General features: G+C 32.9%; 1 protein-coding gene and 1 long non-coding RNA gene across 3 annotated transcripts in view; both read left to right on the top strand.

Annotated features, from left to right (window-relative positions):
• The window catches only part of LOC149491119 (homeobox protein caupolican-like), a 97,633-nt gene that overhangs the window by 17,969 nt on the left and 57,195 nt on the right, over positions 1-22,469 (top strand). The window lies entirely within an intron of this gene.
• Positions 301-2,501, top strand: LOC149491120 (uncharacterized). Its single transcript, XR_016316310.1, has 2 exons — positions 301-1,646; positions 2,281-2,501. It is a non-coding gene; the product is annotated as an uncharacterized LOC149491120 (long non-coding RNA).

Here is a 22,469-nt window from a genome sequence, read left to right as displayed (position 1 = left end):
TCATCCCGCCACAAGATCAGCTGCAGGTCACGCTGATCTTCAGCAATATTCAATTGCCTGTAAAATTTTTCAATGTCAGCGCATGCAACATACCTATTCTCGCGAAAACGTAATAAAATAGAAATTAAGTCACCTTGAATAGCAGGTCCAATCATTTGTATGTCGTTTAATGATACGCCGGAACTAGACTTCATACTCGCATCAAAAACTACGCGTAATTTAGTTGTGGTGGCGTGCTCCCTAAACACACCATGATGCGGTAGGAAATAGTGCGGATTCCCATACGTATTGACGAGACTCATATGACCTAAATTAATATACTCCTGTATAAAATCAGAATACATCTTTTTATAATTAGTATTTTGCTGAAGACGTTTCTCTAACGCGTAAAAACGACATTCAGCTTGTGCGCGTGTATTACCTAATAACTCAGGTGATTGTTTCAACGGAATTGAAACACAGAAACGACCATCGGAAAGTCGACGTGTTGTGCGAATAAAATGTTCCTCACAAGCAATATTATCTTCGCTCGATAATTGCTGTAATTTATTGCTAGGCGCGGATAATTCTTCTAATTCCCAGAAATTCCTAACTAACTTATCGAGTGAATCATCTTCCGTGGATAATGTCGAATAATTACAATTAATATGTGATAATTTTTTATTACTAGTATACGGAAAAGATTTAATTGCACCTGACACTATCCAACCTAATTTGGTGTTTTGAAGGAAAGGACCACTTTTCAGGCGCATTTTTCCTTCGGTTATTAATTCCCAAAATAAATCAGCACCGATCAGTAAATCAATAGGTTGACTTTCGTAAAAATTGGGATCAGCTAACAATAAATTGTGAGGAATATTAAATTGATTTAAATTAACCGTGGTTGTAGGCAATTTTGATGTAATTTGGGGCAAAATCAAACATTGAAAACGGGCAGTGAAGCTCCCGTCGCGCGATTTAATTTCAATGTTACAAGATTGCGAACATTGCGTAATAGAATTACCTACACCGTGAATATGTTGAGTGGACTGTAATATTCGTATATTTAATTTATTTGCAAACGATTGCGTTATAAAGGATCGCTCGCTTCCGCTATCTAGAACTGCGCGTGCGCAATAATACTCACCCGATTCATTATATACTTCAACTATCGCCGTAGACAATATGACAATCTGTTGCGAAGAATTGTCATCCTTTGTATGCATAACGGTTTGTGCGTGATTAATACATTGAAGTTGCATGTGTGCGTTATCTACTGAAACCACTGAAACGGGATGCGTATTAGTAAGCGAGGGGTGCTCGTACGTAGTTAACGTCACTGTATTTTGTTTAATTGGTGATAATTTAATTGCATCACAAAGTAAACTATTGTGCTTTTGTTCACACTTTCTACACGGACCAAAAAGACAAGTACCAACTAAATGACCTGGGCGCATACAATTAATGCATAAGTTTTTATCATTTATGAAATTAACCCTATGTTGCGGAGATAAGTCGAGAAACTTCTGGCATGAATACAGCTGATGCTTTTCGTTACATAGCAAACATGACTTGTAATGGCTGCGCGACTTATTGGATTGCAATTTAGAGTGTTTGTTATCCGAAACTATGTTGCAATGAATTTTGGATGATGAATTTTTATTTTGGTAAGTAGAAAATTTATTTGAGTTATTTGAAATACTAGGTTTATTGTGATTTACGGATAGTGTAGTTAATAAATCGGCTTTTTCTTTAATGAATTCTAATAAATCGTTTAGTTTAATAATTTTGTCCTTATGTAATTTATAAAATGTGTTTTTATATTGTTCCCACTCGCGTTCAGTGGTAGGATCTAACTTTGAAACTACGATATAAATAATCAAAGTGTCCCAGTATTCCGTGGGTTCTCCTAAGATTTTAAGAATACGTAAATTTTTTAAAACTGTATCAATTAAATTGTGTAATTGAATAGCCGATTCTCTTGAGACGTTTTGAAGTGAAAATATTGCCTTAATGTGACTTTGCACTATCAATCGCGTGTTATTAAAACGGTGTAATAAAAGCTCCCATGCAACCAGATAATTTTCGGATGAAAATTCAACGTTTTCTATAACGATTTTGGCATCGCCTTTTAAACTCGCCTTTAAATAATGAAATTTTTGAACCGGTGGTATTGTTTTCGAATTGTGAATTAAGGATGAAAACGTATCGCGAAATTCTACCCAGTGTTCATGTGAACCGTCAAAGCTAGGTACAGAAATAGTCGGTAATTTTACTGAATCGTTATTAAAATTGTTACAGGTCGTATGGTCGTGCGCTAAGGAACAGTCAATGGATTTATTAGATCTATCCTCGGAATTATCTGGGTTTACCATGCAGTCCAGCATCGCCAGGACAACATAATATTCCCTCTCAAACTCTACGCGTGATTCTATGAGTTTATCCGTTTCTGACTCCGGGACAAGATCTTCGATTTTACTTTGTACTTGGTTGAAATCGTTCATTAAACTTTGTGCACCTGGTATACGTAATTTTAGTTCTGCCCTTTGATGTGTATCAAGATCCACGTTTTCAAAAGACGAAACATATTTCTTAAAATTCGTTAGCCTACATTTGATTAATCCCCTTTTTTTTCTCAAATCCTTAAGCTCCTTTTGCTCAGAAAGAGACATAATGACTGAAGTAAAAAGCTACAAGTACTTACGTGCCACGTGAAGCAGATTCTTCGGTAGCGTAAAAGCACGTGAGGAGGCAAGCAACACCGAAAGCTCTGGAATATACAAAGCACAGTATCACTCAGATGAAGCTTTACAGGGTTGGATAAATTAGCTGGCCGTCTTACCAAACTGCACTGTAATTTTGCGACTTCTTCGCCGATTGCGTCTCCAAAATCCAGGATGTGATCCGGTGTCGAAGGTCCAGAAAATGTTGACGACGAAAGAAGAAGACAATAAACTTGTGCGTATATAGTTTAATATTTAAAATTACAAAGTGCGTTTGGTAGAATTAATTAATTTTAGTGAGGGAGTGTCCTGCTCAGCGGTTGCGTGGCGAGTCGATGTCGTAGAGGACAGTGGGGTCAATCCGCGGCCAATCGCACGGCGCCGCGACGTGACGATGCGATGACGCAGTCGCAACGCTCCGTTCTGCACGATTTTGTTGCGGCAACAGACTGCTAGTCCGATCATGCCAGCTTTACCTTTTAGTAGAGCACTACTTTCCAAATTCCTCCTTAGACATACCTAGATATAAGACTACACAAGTCAGCATTATTCATTCGGACGACATAAATAATAAAGACATTACATTGGTCATTCATTATAATTACAAACAAACTCCCAACTCATTTCAGTTTTACAATTACGAGATCATATCGACCGATTAAAAACTGTTTGTTCTTTAAACATGAATTATTGAAAACGATTCAACATAAACTGACATACAATTTAATACGCGTAATGAGAAACAATTAATCGACTCCGGATATTTGTTTTCTAATCAATATTTAGATCGATAAACTTATAATTAAATGCGAATGATGGTGTGAATGGTCGATAAATAAATTCATATTTTTAAAATGAAGTATAGGACTGATAGACGGGGCGAGATAACGCCCAATTAAAACAATTCCATCAAAACATTTTGTGTCAGGTCATTCCACCTGCCGTGGCTTGATAATTTATTCATAAGGAGTCGACGGTGAGTTGAGCGTATTTGTGGGTTGTACGGCCGGAGTGGACAAGCCTCGATTTTTCCGTTTGCGAATTAAACAAGCGAGGAAGACAGAAGACCACTTTGTGTCAGTTTTCCTTGGGAGTTAATGCTGAGGCCGTGTTCACACGAGATCGTCGGTTCGCATTAAGGACATTTGTATAGACACGTATTGTACCCACTGGAACTGTGTCTATACAAGCAGTTTGGGTTTTATTGCACAAATATCTTATTACCCTTCCTACTATTAATACTATAACCACAAATCTAGACAAAAAATAACTATATACTTTTGTATATTTAACTATGAACAACGTATTTAGTATTTACAAGCCCTTTAATACGCTCGAGCTCGCGGATCGTGTGGAGTGGCATTACAAACAACGTTGTACCTCCAAAACTTGGCTAGTCAGTGTTGGCTAAACATTGTTTAGTTTTTCACCATTTGCTATCGGCGTTCGATCACCACTTAATCACGAAATTAATGCGCTTTTATCCATATGTTTATATGAATGTTTAATTCCCAACTTGTGGTTTAATTCGATATCTCTATTAGGTTATTTTTCAGTGGAGTTAGGGTTTCTTTGTTTATACAATTAACACTGTTTGAAAGGATTTAAGTGCTTTAACTGCTAGAGTGAAAATCAGTTTATTTACAATATTCGATTCTGCACTTGACATTTAGGATAATTACCTATTCTCTCAAGTTTTGCAATGCGTGTAAGTGTATTGATTAAGACATCGTTTAATCAACTATTCGTTTGGTGAATAACATATTAATCTGAAGTTGTTAAGTATGCAAAATAAAAACATACACCAAACAAATTTGTCAAACATACTTTTCCCATAGTATTCCGTTGGAACAGCCGCTGGTTCCAAGAATATGTTATAGCAGAGCCTCGGAGCGGACCGGCCGTGGTACATTATACAATACCGTACCTATTGTCAGATTTATAGTGAGACGAGCGGATAAACTGAATTCGTGGCGAAATAAAACCATTTTAATGCTGTGTTAAATCGACTATTCTTATTTAGTTCGACGTTTATTATATCCTGTGGTTGAATCATCTATTTGGACGTCGTTAGTGGTCTATTACGGTTTGATGGGGGGGGGGGGGGGGTATTTGTATTTTTGTGTAAGAAATACCCAAGCTATTTGTACTGTTTGCTTTAATAAAAGTACTGTTTGCTTTAATAAAAAGTCTGTAGACTTCTCTCTCCTTCAGCTTAATTAAGAACTGCGCGTTGTTAGATTTTATTTATTTCTAAAAAAAAAACGAACCTTTTATACCATTTTAATACTCGATATTTATATATTTAAATGCATAAACCTGCAATCTCTGAAGAAAATGAAACGATGTTTTTTTAATTGGACAATTTTCTTTACAAAGAACACATAAAACCTTTTACGTAGAGTAAGACTACTCTATTGCACTGTAAATGATCTCACAAATGCGACCAAGATAATATGTAAAATATAGAGCTAATAGGTGCACTTCATATGTATTATAATTTCACAAAAAATACAATTAATCAAGACACTAGTATACTAGGTATTCTAAAACAATAAACAATCATACTCTGCATGTTATAACATAACAAAACCATACGTTATTATCAAACAGTACTTAAAAATCTGAAAAAAGTACTGTAAATGTGCAATGTAAATCAGATCGCCCCATTGCTATAAATAAAAACAAACCTTACAGTTGCCAAGAACGAACTATAAAGTATAAACTTGGTATAAACCTATAACAATCATGCAGTGTACGAACAGAAATCGAACTTGCGAACGGTACTTGAAAACAAAGCCTTTTACTCGAAAACGATAGGATTTTTCAATGAATGCGGTTTTTCAAAACAAGTCTATAACTGTTTACGCTTTCATCGTTTGACCATGTTTGACTTAAGTAGGAAAGATTTGTTTACGAAATAATATTTTTTTTTGCTAATGATTTTTTTCTGTAAATCAATTATTCAATTAGAATCAAAAACAGTAACCTTATCAAACACAGCACCTATGACAACCAACAACCTAACGTTATCAAAGCTTTTGCAATTATTAATAAAAAAATTCATTAAATTAAGGATCCGTCTGATAATTGAAATATTAATTTAATTTATATTCTATTTTCATTGTAATAAACAAATAAATAGTATTTATTGTGTAAGTATAATATTTCATTTACATATGAGTTAATGCATAAGATTGATTAATCATGATTCATGAGTCAGTCGTAATTCATCAATGTTAATTTTTTCATCATGTCTAATCAGGCGCAATAAAATCACTTTCGCATGAAAACTATGATGAATAAAGATAAATTTGAGATGATTTGAGGTTTCTTTTTACGTTTGTATGGAAAAGGGAAGGCAGGTGACGAAATTAGATGTTACTTTGTTATAAATATGTATATTATTTACATTAAAATAAAAAGAAAAGTCCTCATAACAACTTCTATATGAAAACTTAGGCCCCTTATTCAACTTCACTTAAATTACTTTTCTCTAAAATAACTCATAGTCTACGATCACCTATCTATATATGTATATCCTATATATACAGTATACACACAGTGTTTCTCTTCCTTAAATAAAATTACATTCATAAAAAGAAAATTCAACACAGAACCGCTGAATAAAATTGCAGTACTTCATCCAAAAGTGATAAAGGTTAACAAGGTCAGCAGATCGTCGGTGAGGCGAGCGAGTCACCGGCCCGTCACGATAAGCATCTCATGTGATAACCCGGTAACTAGTGGACAGTCGCCCGCAGATATTATAAGTGACGTTTTAATTATGCTAGAACGTATGCTTGAGTGGGAAAGTGTTAAATTGTATATTATGTGATTATACGATGTTAGTGTATGTGGTTTATACTAATATATTGGTAAGCTAAATAGCTGTGTCCTGCCGTTTCAGTTACGTTTTACGAATGGCAAAAATTTTCACCCCCTAGGTTGATTAGATCCTCAATTATACATTTTTTTTTCAAATTTCATCACAATTGTATAGTTTAGGCGTGAAACCAGACAGACAAACTTTCGCATTCTTCATGAATTGAAGCGTTGAAATAAGATAATAAAAAGTAACAAATGTTTCTTCCTTCGAAATTTTAGGCACATTCGTTATTATTCATTATTTCTAAAGTAACAATAATTAATAATTTAAATAAAATATTAATATACACAATTAAAACATTCACAAACAAACACGATAAAAGTTTTAATATATACCAATTTATTGTAACGTTCAATATATTTAAAACCACTTATTGTTATAGAGATTGTGGTACGCAATTAGAATATAAATTTAGAACACACCGTCCCTCATTATTTCCCGCCAGTTCAAAATGTGTTCAAACGCCAGACCACTAATTAGCGTCTTATTAATTTCCAAAACGTAGTAAAGTTGTTAGCGGTTGTGTCGACGACTGTACCCCCACTTATTGTAAACAGCATTTAAAACTTCGCTGTCCCTCCTTTATCTTTGTAGCAGGTAGGTACTAATTATATGTTATTATTTTATACAATGTCATTAACTAGCGACCGGCCGGCTCATGCTTCATACACGTAAGTACGTGCGCCGATAGTGTTGAAAACAAAGGAATATTGAAACGAAAATTAACAAGTACGGTTTTGTTATCTGCCGAGAACTTCTAACGTGTACTTAACGCTTATTCTACAATTGAGTATTTACATTTTTTATTATTCATGAATTTTAATTATCTGTCCAACTGACGTTGTAAGTCTAATTATGCTACTTAATACGGGAGGTTAAAAATTAAAATCATATCGTATGCAGTTTATTTTATTGATTGCGCGCGGTATTCGATAATTATATTTTTATGGGGTTATAATTTCTTCGCATTAATACCTGCCGTTCGCAATGGTTCGCTTGTGTATTTAAATGGTACATCTTCAATCATGCTGTAATGAAATTCACATGTACTTGTTTTAAGATGTTATTGTGCTTATTATTGAAGATATTAATATTTAAATTTCACTTGATTAACTCTGTCACGAAATCATTTGTGTATTAATGGGTTTTGTTTATTGCTATTGTATTAAGGTATTCATTATTGCAGTTTTCTTGAGTAACAAGAATCGTATAAATCGTGACATTAAACTAGCTTATCAAAAGCATAAATAATCATTTAGTACTCGATGTCTACTGTGTGTAGAAAGCATTCAAATCTATTTCAAAAACAAATTTCATTTCCATCATAAATATTTATGATATAGAAGTACTTAAACGAACAACATAAGACGTTAATTATAAAAACAAATTGGAAATTACGTATCAAGGAGCACTTAGGGCGATATTTAATAATGCAGCAAAAGCGCCGTGGCCCGCTAGTTATAATAATAAGAGATCGAAACAGAAGCCAATCTCTGTAACGGACTTGGCTTCAATTATATACAGCCCCGGGCTCTTCACATTTCAAAGACAATTCTGGGTTCGCCAACGCGCTCAGGGCAGTTTTATTTAAGAATATTTTTCTAACTAATTAAAAGCGTTAAAATAAGAAGATAAAAACAGGATTGGTTATCGAAGGCATCGACCGGCGTTGTGTCGTGGCCACCAGGGCAGGCAGGGCTTAGCTGTTCTCAATAATTAACTAAAACCGACGCACCAAATAACAAAGAGTGCAACTCGAATAAAACGCGGCGACAATGCTGCGCCACTGCACATGCTATAAATTATAGTCACTGCATTTTTCCTTAACTTTGCAGGTCTAATGCGCTATTTTTAAATTTTTGCTCGCATATTGTTCAACGCAAAAAGGATAAAAAAAAAATTTAACATTAGCTACATTACCTTTACTGAATATTATCATTTAGTAATGAAAATATCTAAGTCGTCTAGTTTAGTCCGCTCTTGACAAGGGTCACTTAATTTAAATTTATGTGTTTGATCATCTAGGCACTTTCAAAATTTTAACACATTAATGTGTCTGATTATAAGATAGCGTTGCTTTTTTAATTTATGAAAGTGATGAAATTTATTCGCTCCATGTGCGTTTTACTCGTGGAAACCATCACAATTTCAGCGTTTGTACTCAGCTTTAAAATACAAAACTGTACCCGAACGTAAAGTTTTTTCAATCAGCCCGCACCTCATAATCAATCAAAGTAAACTCGTAAAAGGTCCACTTTAGTAGGTAATTTTATTCTTTTGTTTTTACAAAAATCCGTTTTTTATCTCCGGAGACGATGGTCGATTTTATCGTGATATAAATCCAGATAATTAAGTAGTGTAACAAAAAATGTAGGCGTTATGTGTTTTCGGCCCGTCGCGTCTTATAAAAATAGATGGTAATGAATGAATGTAGATAAGCGGAGATGAAGGGAGCCTGGCCCGAGACGCGACATGTTGGCCTTTTGTGAATGAAATAAAATTTCTCAGAGTGAGTGTGATTACAGAGACACGTATTTTTACGCTACATGAACTTTGACTTAAAATTAACGTGAGCAGACACCTACAGACTGGTTTTGGACGAATAATGGGCGTCAATTTTACAGTCGCCATTTTAGTGTGGTGTAATAATGAATATTGGGGTATAAACTCCAAATTGTTTAAACCAAATTAAGTAATTATATTTTGAATTTGCCCAAAAACGGAGTTACGAATGGAGTTTATGTAATTGTTCAATTATAGGTACTTCGTCGTATCATAACTTTTGTTGAAGTTTACTTCGTTATTTGCAGGTACTACAATTAACCACATTTCTCCTTATCTCACATCTCAACTTGTATTTATAACAAATATTTTAGGTAGCCAAGTGGATATTATGTAAATCGATATTAACCCCACAACACATGCTTCAAAATCGTTAGTCTGCGGTGTAATTAAAACTTTATAAACATTTAATGTGTAACATGAAACTACGTTATCGTCATCGGAATTGTTAAGTAATTGAATTGAAAGTCTCACCTGCTTTGTATTAATCTGATCTCCAATTATAATGGAGTAATCGTCCCTACCCCGGCTTAATATTATAATCTTATTCTGAACAAGGAATATATTAAGAAGATTCCGGCCTAAGTTGTAGCTCAGGCTGACGGGTGAACCGATTGAGGAAGGGTGTATGGGGAATTAAGTTGGTAGTATTTTGCATAGTAACTTCTAGTAGTTCTTTGTAATTTTACTTCTAGTCATTTTGATGATAAGTCATACATCATACATTGATTATTAGTCATAATAAGGCTATACAATAGGAGATAGTTTATGCAGATGTATGTTGCAATTTCCATCCAATACTCCTATTCTAAACTAAAGTAGGTACAGGCAAAACCCATGGTTTGAAAAGTATCTTAAAAATTTAATATTATGTTAAAAAAAATATGAAATCAACACATTAAAATATTGAAGAATCAACATAACGAGTTGAAATTAAAGTAATTATATCTATAACGATGACAAAGCGTTATAGAATAATATTAGTATATTTCATAAAATATAGTACTCCGTTTTACATATGTTATGATAATTAATTAAGGATGTAATAGTGGCAATAAGTCATTAATTATTTATTCTAGAAATTATATTTAAATTATTATCTATCGTTCATCTATAAAACCAGTTTGAAATATAATTTGCGTCATCAAAGATGCTAATTTCTGGAGTCATGTAATAGGCAAATAATTATAAAATGAAAAATTAATTGTTAAAACTTTATTTAAAATTGTATTGAGAAAAGGTGCAGTAATTGTAATTAATACATAGGTATATTAAAGGTAAAGAATTAAAAAAAATACTATTTTTAAATAATAAGTTTCCTATAGCGAGACCATTTTAATATTATGTAGGTACCTTTATTATTTTCAAAATGTTACCCAATTAGTTGTATCTCGCACCTACACAAGCAAAACCTCAACCTATTCCTACACTACAAAACACAGACATCTATTAGGCAAATCGAAATGAAGTAAGATCAATAACGGCACATATACCCACGTATAGAACACGACACAATCAAGCAAGTGTACATTCTCCCAGAGGATCTTGTGACATGTAAATGCAGTCCCGGCACGATCATCTCAAAAGCTCTTATGTGAAACGCGTACCTTAAGGTTTCACTCGATTCTCGATGCTGTAAAAAGTTTGTTCGCGACACGTCTTTGTATTGCTTCTGTTTGCGAGTTATTTTCGGAATATTGAGACTTGTTTTTGAATATGGTTTCGGTTGTTTTACGGTAATCCGAACGTATTTCCTTACTTATGTATATGGGAAATTGGAAACAAGGAATCTTTTGTCGTCGGTAACGTTGTATATTATAAAAAAGTACTTGACCCATACAAAATCTCATCTCATCAGTTCTATAATATTCCTGATTTTACATCACTGTGCGTCGTTAATCCGTGCTTAACTTCGAGTAATGCCCTTTAAAGGCTATTTTTCCCTTTTAAATAATGTATATACTAAATAATGTAGGTTACATTATTTAGTATACTCGTGTTTTTAACCTCATTTCCTATATAGATAATTTGATAATTCATTTTTAAATTATAATATAGGTAGGCTAAATGACGAATGAAACAGATTTTATTCGTGTACACCGTGAAACTGGAGAAAAAAGTGTAATCAAACGTTCCCACACTAAAAACTACTAAAAAGGAACGTAATTAATGACAGACAGACTGAAACTTATACACTATTTCATTATACGATGCGTGTATCATTTAAATTTATATCACAAAAAATTGCATGTAATCTCATAAACTACTTAGTTAAAATGTCATATCAACAAGAGTAAACATTCGAAAAGTACAAGTGAAATAGATAAAAAATATGCAATATTGGTATTTAGAAAATAATATACTTACCCATTTAGCAATCTAAAATTGTACACTAGTCAAATTACGCAGCTCTAACTTTTAACGCACAATCTATGTCCTATATAACAGTGTGAAGCTAGCATTGAAGTCACATGAAAACCATTACCGTATAAGCATACCTATGCGTTTCAATGAACTGAGTAACTAGGTAATGAGATTTGCGCGTAACCGCTCTTAATCCAATACCAGAGTAAGCGGCTCACATGCGATGCGATGAGATGTAATCGGCTTATGTCCGCAAAGAGTTAGCTTTTCTTCTAATTGGATAATAAACACCATTTAATTATCGTGTAAGATGTCCGTGTACAGTGATATTTGTTAGTCGTGTTTATTTAAGTAGTCTATTATAGAATATATTGTCTTTTATGAGCCTTGGAGGAAATTCATAGATTTCTATTCTGGTTAGAACTTAGAACTCTGTTTTCTCTTGTGTTATTAGCGACCACTCTTCTCCGCAAGACATCGCTGATATAATGATTCTATCAAAACTAATGGAATTTTGAAATGTAATATTCAGATAGAGTAAATCATAACCATAGTACCTTTATTGACCTTGTATTTTTAACCAAAATTTTCAAAGGTTTTCAATTTATACCGTTTAGGTTTAGCCCATTTATTATAGCAGATAGATGTGTCCTGTCTCTCTAAGCTATTCGTGTATAATTCAAACAATAATCAATAGTTTATTCGAATAGATATTTCGTACGATTGTTTCTTTCGGAATTTCCTTAACATACACAGTTAAAGCATTCGTATGTACTGTTTATATAGCCATTGACCACCGTAAGCCCCGATCGGGGCGCGACACAATAGATTTTCTATTGTGTCTGTGATTCCGAGGACTGATGGATTAACAACGTTTATCGTTCGTTATCTCAGAGTGCGAAGTGAATATTTTAACATATACGCGACTTAATGTTGATTCCATTTGAAAGAGAAATTATGTTCTATTTCGAATATATATTCTAAGAGTTATTAGAACTGAAACTTTAATGTTATGGTAATAAAGATACCTATTAGTACATTTTAAATAAACAGGTACTTATCTATTTAGTTAAAATACTGTTTACAGTTTATATGGATAATATTATTATGTGCTCTTGTATTTAATTTGTGTATACAATTGAATAACTATCAGTATGAAATAGCCCATTAACTCTAGACAGTTAAATTGCATTTGATGCACCGATCTTTAAGTTTTCACGTTTTTATGATGTTTTGCGATTCTCAACAGTGATACTGTGTGTTACAATTAAATATTATTACATGTGATAATAATCAGATGACTGGTAGGTATATTATATACTCTACTATGGTAATTAATAAGTAGGTACCTTTGTTCCTTGAAGATGTTTGTGAATTTATTTTAAAAACTCTTTGAATTCCTACAACATAATTATATCAACGTCTGCATTAAAAAGTTTCCTTGTCATACAACCATATAGGGAACAGAAAAGAGCCCGCTTTATTCCGGATATTTTCGGTGAAAATTGTAAATTTTCCATCAATTTATATTAACTAGATTCTAGAAGTAACGTAACCTTAAGCGATGCTTTAAAAAATTCAAATTATTGTCTATGAGGTAAATTAGACAATGTAAATTTATTTAACTGTCGTTGAACCTTACACAATATAGAAATAATCATTGTGCCAATTTGCGTGTATCGAAAACTATTAATAAAAACCATTTAACTAATTCGGAACACGTTTAACATATATTACGTGGCTGGTAAAAAATATGATGAAGTATCGAATCCTCGTGTATCGATCCAAACATATAGGGATGTAATTATCGATGCAAAAAAACTACTTACACGCGATGGAAGCGAGGCAATTATTGCGATAAATACAGTCTTACGCACTTATGTTAATTTTGAGACACGATAAGGTAACGGGTGTAAACATTTCTAACACGTGTAAGTGGAATATGCGACAAGGAGCTTTTTTGAGCGCTTCCTGAACTCATTTAGTTAGGGACAATGGAGATAAGGCTGACCGCGGACGGGAGACAGTCGGAGCGGGTCGGTTATCTGCGGTAGTTTTGAATCAATTACGATTATAACGATGAAATGGTAATGTTAAAATGTTATGTTATGATAGTTGAATTTGTTTTAAGATTGGATAGAAAAACGTGGTCAGTATAACGTAACCTGTAAGTAGGTAGTTTACAGGTACGTAGAATATTTTCATAAAGTTTAAACAAGCAACTTTAAACGTGTTTTATACAAACTGGGTTCGTAGATGTGCTACCTATATTATCTGCCAGACAAGGATACGGATGAGATGAGGTTGCCATAACAAATTCTTGAAACTACCTTTCCATCCTACAATTAAAACATACATCTAGCATCATCATAATATGTATTATAAATTTAACCATAATCATACGTACCCAATACATAAATATTCCTCTAGCTGAATAACATTCAAGAAAATTATTATAATATAAAAACAAGTCGCAACATTAGTAAAACCTAAAAACACAGATGCGTACATTTTTTGCGATTTGGTGTTTGTTTGATATGCTCACTGCCCCACCCCGTCCTAACTTCTAGCCACTTATGTTTTTTGCCCTTGTGTATTTAAGTGAAATGCTACTTTGTTTCCGACACTCGAAGCGTATTTTTCTATGTCCGACAAGATAGATTGGCATATCAGAATGTTATTGAATTTTTTCCTAAAATATACAACAAAAATAACCGGTTTTGTTCTTACCGTGATTTATAATGTCCAGTACAAATTAATAATTTAAATCAATTTATTACCGTAATACAATAGTGCAATAAATCTATCAAAACACCATACGTAATGAATTACGACATTTTCACTTTATCATGATAATATACAGATGGAAATTATCCTAAAATCTCAACTAAGTGCTTGTTTCGTACGATGATTAATGATCACTTTATTAAACAATGAAAAAAATGTGTAACGCTCCAAGATAATGAGCGTTGACTTGATAAAATTAATGATTTCGATGTTAAAGATAACTCTAGAATAATCGATAGCCCATTTTAATGTAGGTACATGTGACGGATTGTCCTTAGTAAATTAATTACTAAACGATAATGTGTTTTGACCTATTTGATGGAAAGTTGAAGGTTTCTAGATAAAATTTAACAAGTCATTGAAATATACTTAATGTTACGAATAAACAGTATTAAATTAAGAATTACGAATAATGCATAATGCAGTTCATTTTATGCATTGGAGGGCAGTGCCGTTCTTGCGAAAGAACAGAATTGAAAAATGGTTTGCTTCACCACAATGACTATATTATTTTATTTACAAAGTCAGACTTTTTAAACTCACATCACTATAATTTAAAATATAATCAACTTAGTATAAAGTAATAGTATTTATGAATTTAAAATACAACACATTTATTATAAACTAGTGGTCCGCCCCGGCTTCGCCCGTGGTACATATTTCGCAATAAAAGGTAGCCTATGTCCTTTCTCGGGTATGAAAATATCTCCATACCAATTTTCATGAAAATTGGTTCAGTAGTTTAGGCGTGATTGAGTAACAGACAGACAGACAGAGTTACTTTCGCATTTATAATAAATAAATAAATAAATATTATAGGACATTATTACACAAATCGACCTAGTCCCACAGTAAGCTCAATTAAGGCTTGTGTTGTGGGTACTAGGCGACGATAAATATAATTTTTAATAAATACATATATAGATAATAACACCCAGACCCAAGAACAAATAATTGAGTTCATCACACAAATATTTGCCCTGACCGGGGATCGAACCCGGGACCGTCGGCTCAGTAGGCAGTTACTTTACCACTGCGCCAATCCGCGTCGTCAGACGTCAATATATAATATTAGTATGGATTAAATGAATAGGTATAGAGTCTACAATACCGAAGTAGAAAATTAACAATAAGTAGGTAATTTGTTTTCATAATTATTTCCAAGATAAGTACCCCATCGTTAAAATACCTACTTGAACAAACCCACGTGTAATAAATAAAAGATAAAACAAATACCTCCATGCACACATTAGTTTCCAATTTAATTGTAAATAAAAACACCATATTATCTACGAAAGAACTAACTTGTATGAAAATAACGTTCACGATATCAAAAACAAACATGTTCCAAATTCTAATAACCAAAACAGATACAAAAATGGCTGCCGGAGCACGCTCTGAGAAGACACGATAAACGGTCGAAACGCAATTCAGCCTGTGCCTATTCTACAGGCGAATTCAATTAACTGTACAAGGCACGGGGGTAATAAATTCTCTAAACAATCAGAATTCGAGCCCTAGTAATATGTCCGTCCGCTTGCATACGCATTGCGGCCGCGGCTGTTTAATCAACGGATAAACACGCAGCGCCTACAAGCCTACGTTGTGTACTTTTTCGGTAGAAGTATGAATTTACTCTTTGTCGTGGCTATCAATATTACTTGGGAAGAAATTATAAAAGGTCCAAAGTATTAGAGTTATTGATAACAAAGTAATAAGAGTTATTGATGTACTTTTTCGCTTGAATTTTCTCCTACAATATAATTACCTACTCTACTTCGGATAATAATTATAAAAGGTCCAAAGTATTAGAGTTATTGATAACAAAGTAATAAGAGTTATTGATGTACTTTTTCGCTTGAATTTTCTCCTACAATATAATAATTACTCTACTTCGGATAATAATTATAAAAAGTGCAAAGTAATAAGAGTTATTGATCTAAGGATGACTTCAGTTCTGAGGAAAAACGAGTTTAAGGATCATTATTACTTTATGTAGATAAGAAGGAAACTGTAATTACTAGCTTCTTGCTGGCTCTTTCCGTAGAAACTACTTTCCGATTACAATACATCATTGTTACAATATAATGAGGATAGAAAAAATATTTGGCAAGAGTTCTTTTGAATATTTAATTTTAAATGTATGCGTTAGAGTTACGCGAATTGTAAATTTTAACATGGTTTATAATTTTGTTATGAAAACTATATTTAAATTTATTTTAACTAAAGATTTCATGTAGAGTCCAAATTTGAAACCAAGGATAGATCTAAAGCAAATATCTCTGTCTGTCTCCAGGCTGTATCTCATAAACAGTGATAGCAAGAAAGCTGAAATTTTCACAATGATGTATATCTGTTGCCGATATTAAAACTAATACCACAGCTAATACTAAAAATTAAAAAAATAGTATTAGGGGGAGTCCCCATACAATAAATGATTTTCTATTATAGATAGTAAAGAACCCTTTGTGCGCGAGTCCGACTCGCACTTGGCCGGTGTTTTAAAGCTTAGGTACTTTTAGTTAGTCTGTAAATGTTACTCCTCCAGTTAACGTTGTTAGATACTAATGTTAGTAATCCAAGTAAATAGATACTGACGTATTTTCATAGATTTATATAAAATACCTACATTAATTAAATATATTTTAATAGCAGTTTTTATAGTATTTTGAATTCTATGGAAATAGTAGTTTTATCTTATGTTTATTTTACGAGACTTTAAGAGTTAAAGACTTATACATACAGGATAAATAATCCCTAACTATAATGAATAAACCGGGTTTTAATAGATCCGTTTATAAGTAAATAATTCCTAAGTATTATGTTAGGAATAAAATGCTGTAATGATTATTCCTAAAACAATTGTTATCATGGATTGAATATATCGACGGAGCAATATATGTATGTCCGTGTATTCCACATTAACAACCAATCAATCAAATTATACTCAAATTGTTTGTTAGTATTCTGTAATTGAGATCATATCCATAGTAACGGTATCATGAAGGGTAATTGTATTACAGATAGTATATTTATATTAGAATATATGAATTATCTATAAGTTTAAATTTATTTTGAAATCATACGAAAATTATCAAATAAAATATACTAGGCGATACCCGTCACTCCGTCTTTTTTTATACTTACATAAATATTTCTCTATGCAAGTTTGTAGAGTAGTATATGGATATTAGGAAAATTATTAAATTCGTTTCAGAAGAGATGATTGCATTATTATAATATCAAAAAAATTATGTTCAGACACAAGCAAATAAATAAGTCCAACATTTTTGCATAATCAAAGAAAAACTGGAACATGAAAGGTCCTACATATAATGTATGAACACAATTAATTATTATAAAGTTAATTGAATTACAACAAACATTCAGGATGCCAAAATGGTTAACATATTTACATTTTTCCTAGAGAAAGTTTCTGCAACGCTGGTTTTCAGAAATATAGTCAACGTTCCGACTGTATAACTGAGTTTATAAAAGTGCTAAATTCGACTAATCAGACTAAATTAATACAAATAGAAGCAATAAATCACCACTCAACTAACCAATAAATTTAATTAAAAATAACAATAATTGTTAGAGCAAAACCTTAAGTAAAAAAACCTGCCGAAGTAAAATAGTTTACTGAGTCTTATCTTATCTTATCTTACTAATATTATAAATGCGAAAGTTTGTGAGGATGTGTGTGTGTGTGTGTGTTTGTTACTCTTCCACGCAAATTCTACTGAACCGATTACAATGAAATTTAGCACACATATAAAGGGTAACTTGGATTAACACATAGGATAGGTTTTATCCCGGAAATCCCACGGGAACGGGAACTATGCGGGTTTTCCTTTGAAAACGCGGGCGAAGCCGCGGGCGGAAATCTAGTTATCCATAAAATAGATAGCTATCTAAGGTTTTAAATAAAAGTGATAGTTTAATTGACAATAGCGTTAATTAAGTATTCTGTGACAAAATATCAATCAGACATACCTACTTAGTATTAATTGTAAATAGTTAAATACCTACCTCAGTTCGTTACAAGGAAATCCATTTAGAAGTCATAAAATAGTAATGCAAATCAAGTAAATAGTTAAATGTAGGTAGTTGAAATTTTCATTTCGTTAACATTTATTGTGAAATGTAGTTTTATTGTTAACTTTAAATCCATCAATGAAACACTTTTACAAAATCTGTTTCGATTTAAATAATAAGTACTAATTATTTTATGTACGTAATAAGTAATAAATGTTTCTGTCTTTGATTTCAAATACCTTGTACCTCATTAGAGGGCGGGGTATAAAAAGAATCGATTGGTTAAAAATAATTCTTCGTAAAACGTAGAAATCTTTATCTTTTGCTATATTTTCTTGTTCTATACGATTATTGAGTTTATTATTATTTTGAAGAATGAACCTGTTTTATAGTTTTCTAATTAAATGCGTTTGCAAAATAATCATACCTTATTAGGTAAAAAGCATTGTTCAGTTCTTTGTATTATTCATTCCAATTTGCCTTAAATGTACATGTAAATATGCTTTTTGAAACCTTCTGTTACAGAAAAGATTTATACTAAAAGTTCATGAATCTCTATTAATTAATAAATACTTAATTTATATTTCTTAAATTCTACTACTCGATAAAAGTTAATCCATCTAAAATGTTGATTTAATAAAGAAGGTGCAAACAAAAAGCTCAAAATTATACTAATAAAATAACTAATTTCAAATCCTACTAATATTATAATTATGCGAAAGTTTGTGAGGTTGTGTGTGTGTGTGTGTGTTTGTTACTCTTTCACGCAAATACTACTGAACTGATTACAATGAAATTTAGCACACATATAGAGGGTAACTTGGATTAACACATAGGATAGGTTTTATCCCGGAAATCCCACGGGAACGGGAACTATGCGAGTTTTTCTTTGAAAACGCGGGCGAAGCCGCGGGCGGAAATCTAGTAGACAGTAGGTAAGCTTGAACTCAAGTGCACTACGTACTCTGATGTCTACGTGATTGCTCTCAGAGTAATACCTACTGACTACTGTCAAATGGATTAGACAAGAACGAGACAATTCAATATGTACAATGTACATACATATAAATATTATTATATAATTGAGGTTTGTCATTACGTAATTAATAGATATTATTCATAAATATTAAATACATAGTGACTCATCTTAATTCCTTTGTTAAATTTCAAGTTTCGAAGTAGCTACAGTTATTTGACGAAATTTTTATTTAAACGACACATCCTAAGGGCACATCACTAAAAATTTTTGGTAAAAAGACGATAGGATAGAAGTAAACAAGATGATTCGACATATTCCCTGATTTCGTTGTATATCTAGCTTTCGTGATGATATTAAAAATGATTTTAAAAGAGTAACTATGAAGTTTCTTGTAAGTTGTTTTCCTTAGATACTGCTTTCTGAATCGGTGGTAATTGTTAAAAATATATAATGACGATTCAAAAGTGCTTACTGCTTAATAAATGTATGTTTGAGTTGTGAGTTTGAATTTACTAAACTTTTAAGCATTTATTTCTAGTCCAGTGTCACCTGTTCATAGTAATAGTTAATTAAGTATGAACCCAGGCATAAGGTCATCGCATCAACAACTAGATGTGGCAAGGAAGTGACAATGCGGGTTGCCAGTTCTTACATAAATATCCCATATTTTGAATTTTTTATATAAAACAGTTATATCTTAGGTCCAAGGAATAACTGACCCGTGATAATCGTTAAGGCAGTGTAGATATGTTAATTCGGATTGTCTCTCCTTGTCAAATATACCTAGGTACTATCTGTACCAAATTTCAATCAGATATCAGCCAATTATTGATAGAGCAACATCTATCTATTCTCACAAAATTTAGCGTTAAAATAGATATGAGTGGTTTGTTTAACTACGTCTGTCAAAAAGACGATAATAGATATTGTAATGGTTTAAAGAATTGGTGCTTTTCCTCTATTATAAAAGAAAGTCTTTGGCCGTTAACTACATTGATTAGCGGTTCAATCAAATCTTAAAAGGAGATTGTTTAAACTAGCTTCAAACTGCGGCATCTCTCTGTACCTACTTGAATGAAAAGTGCAATCTAGATGGTATCTTTTTCCAAGTTATATACATTTTCCATTGTGCATTGTTGTGTAAAGGAGTATGAAAATAACAAAACAACGGTTATACTAGCAGGATATGATGTTTAATTAATGACAAAACATATTTCTTTTGCGATTCAGGACTTATTATAAGTTGAGGGTTACAAGCAGTGATCTACCTATATAGGTAACGATAGTTACCTACTACTAGTTATTATGAATGAATGAATGAATGAATGAGATATAGGAAAACATTTTACTATAGGTCAATGGATTAGCGTCACTTTTTCTTAGAAACATACACTACTTAACCTAGTACCTACTTACTTATCCTAGTATTACGCAGTCAATAAGCTACCTAGTGTTGTACTTTCATACGAGAGTGAACTAATTTATGCTGCTGCATGCTTGATTCTCAATATGGCTTGCTCATTGTTCATTTGTGAAATATATATCGTTATAAATTAGTACCTATAGTGACAGTATGAGGAAGTGATATCAGTTGCCTTGGACTAGTGAGATAACATCTGAATAATTTAGCATCACTATTGAAAATGTATATAGCAAATAAATATAATATTGGATCTTTTAAAAATTCATCGCTGAATTTGGATGACTTATAAGGCATAAAATTGTTCATAAGCATCGGTAAAATTTAGAAGATACACTTTAGTCTTTATATGGTGTAATATACATATAATAGATACGTATTAAGTGCATAATATACCTAATAGTTTTTTTTTGCAATTTTTTCAACAGTTCCGGAATAGATTAAGTTTAACCCCGAACCTTCTTGACATCACTTATTCTTCCGTCCGCGACGCCAGTCACACGTCCAACTTTTCCACACAAAAACAAATAAGTAAATTTAAAAGCTCATTAAAATTTGTCGTCAGTATTAGTAAACGTATTCTTCATTTATGGAAAAACGTTTCCTAAACATGCTTACACGTCAGCGATATTGTATTGTCTCGGCGATTCGTAAAGTGACCTTTACAACACAAGCGTAGCAGCCGACTGCTCCTTATCTGATGCATCGTAAAAATTAATTATGTACACATGTTCATAAATATCTAAGCTGAGCGTTTTCCAACGTCCGTTCACGCAAGCCTTAATGCTTTGTCCACACGGAATTGACGAGGTGAACGCATGAACTGCCCTCGTTTCTAATGGTTTCGTATCAGCGACGACCGTTTGGCGCGACTCTTGTGAATCAGTGAATTAGGGTGCTCTTCCACTAGAGATGTATGAGGATGCGTTGCGAAGGATGTTTTTAAAGAACTAATAGAATCGCTTCCACCAAAGCTGTGCTGACAAAGGCGAAGTAAATAAAGCGACAGGAAACAACACATCGATCGCAACGCATCCTCGCACATTCCTGGTGGAGAAGTACCTTTACCGCGAGCGCCAAGTCGCCAAGGCCTCATGGTGTAGATGTCGTGGCCATATCGTAGATTTGCTCATTTCATGATATGACTGGCCATTTCACGAAATGGTCGCATTTCGTGAAATGGCCAACATAGTTTGACCAGATCGTTAAATCGTCAACGTTTCACGATTTGGCCATCCACATTTGGCCAGATCGTATATTTATAAAGAGTCCATGCGAATCGTTTTTGCAATAAAAAACAGTTAGGTTAGGTTAGGTTAGACTTTGATAAACAACGCACGAGCCGAGCGAGCAAAGCGAGCGTGCCGCGGCAGCGGCCGGCGAGTGCCAGAAGCGGATCGCTTTTTAAAAAACAAACAATTATAATACTATAGTAGGATATATAAATATATATCCTAAAAGAAAAAATGCGCCTTAAATTATTTTATTTAAGACGCATTTTTTCTTCAATACATATAAGATATCCACATTTTCCATAGTACTCGAACCGTCGTAAATTCTTTGCTATGACTTTCTTCATATTGTTATTAAACGAATTATGAAGTTTTTAACTGCGAATAATTAAATTTTCGCCAGCGGCCGCCATCTTATCACATAAACACAGAGCTTGCAGCGCCTCTACCAATGATTAATGTAACTATTTTACGATATGATCAAATAATTTTGATC

This window comes from Colias philodice, chromosome 1 (genome assembly GCF_061535455.1).
Source record: "Colias philodice isolate Cphi_HAF_F1 chromosome 1, ilColPhil1 Martin Lab GWU primary, whole genome shotgun sequence".
NCBI classification, from domain to species: domain Eukaryota; kingdom Metazoa; phylum Arthropoda; class Insecta; order Lepidoptera; family Pieridae; genus Colias; species Colias philodice.
The sequence above is the reverse complement of the archived record's forward strand: the minus strand, read 5'-3'. Positions and strand labels throughout refer to the sequence as shown.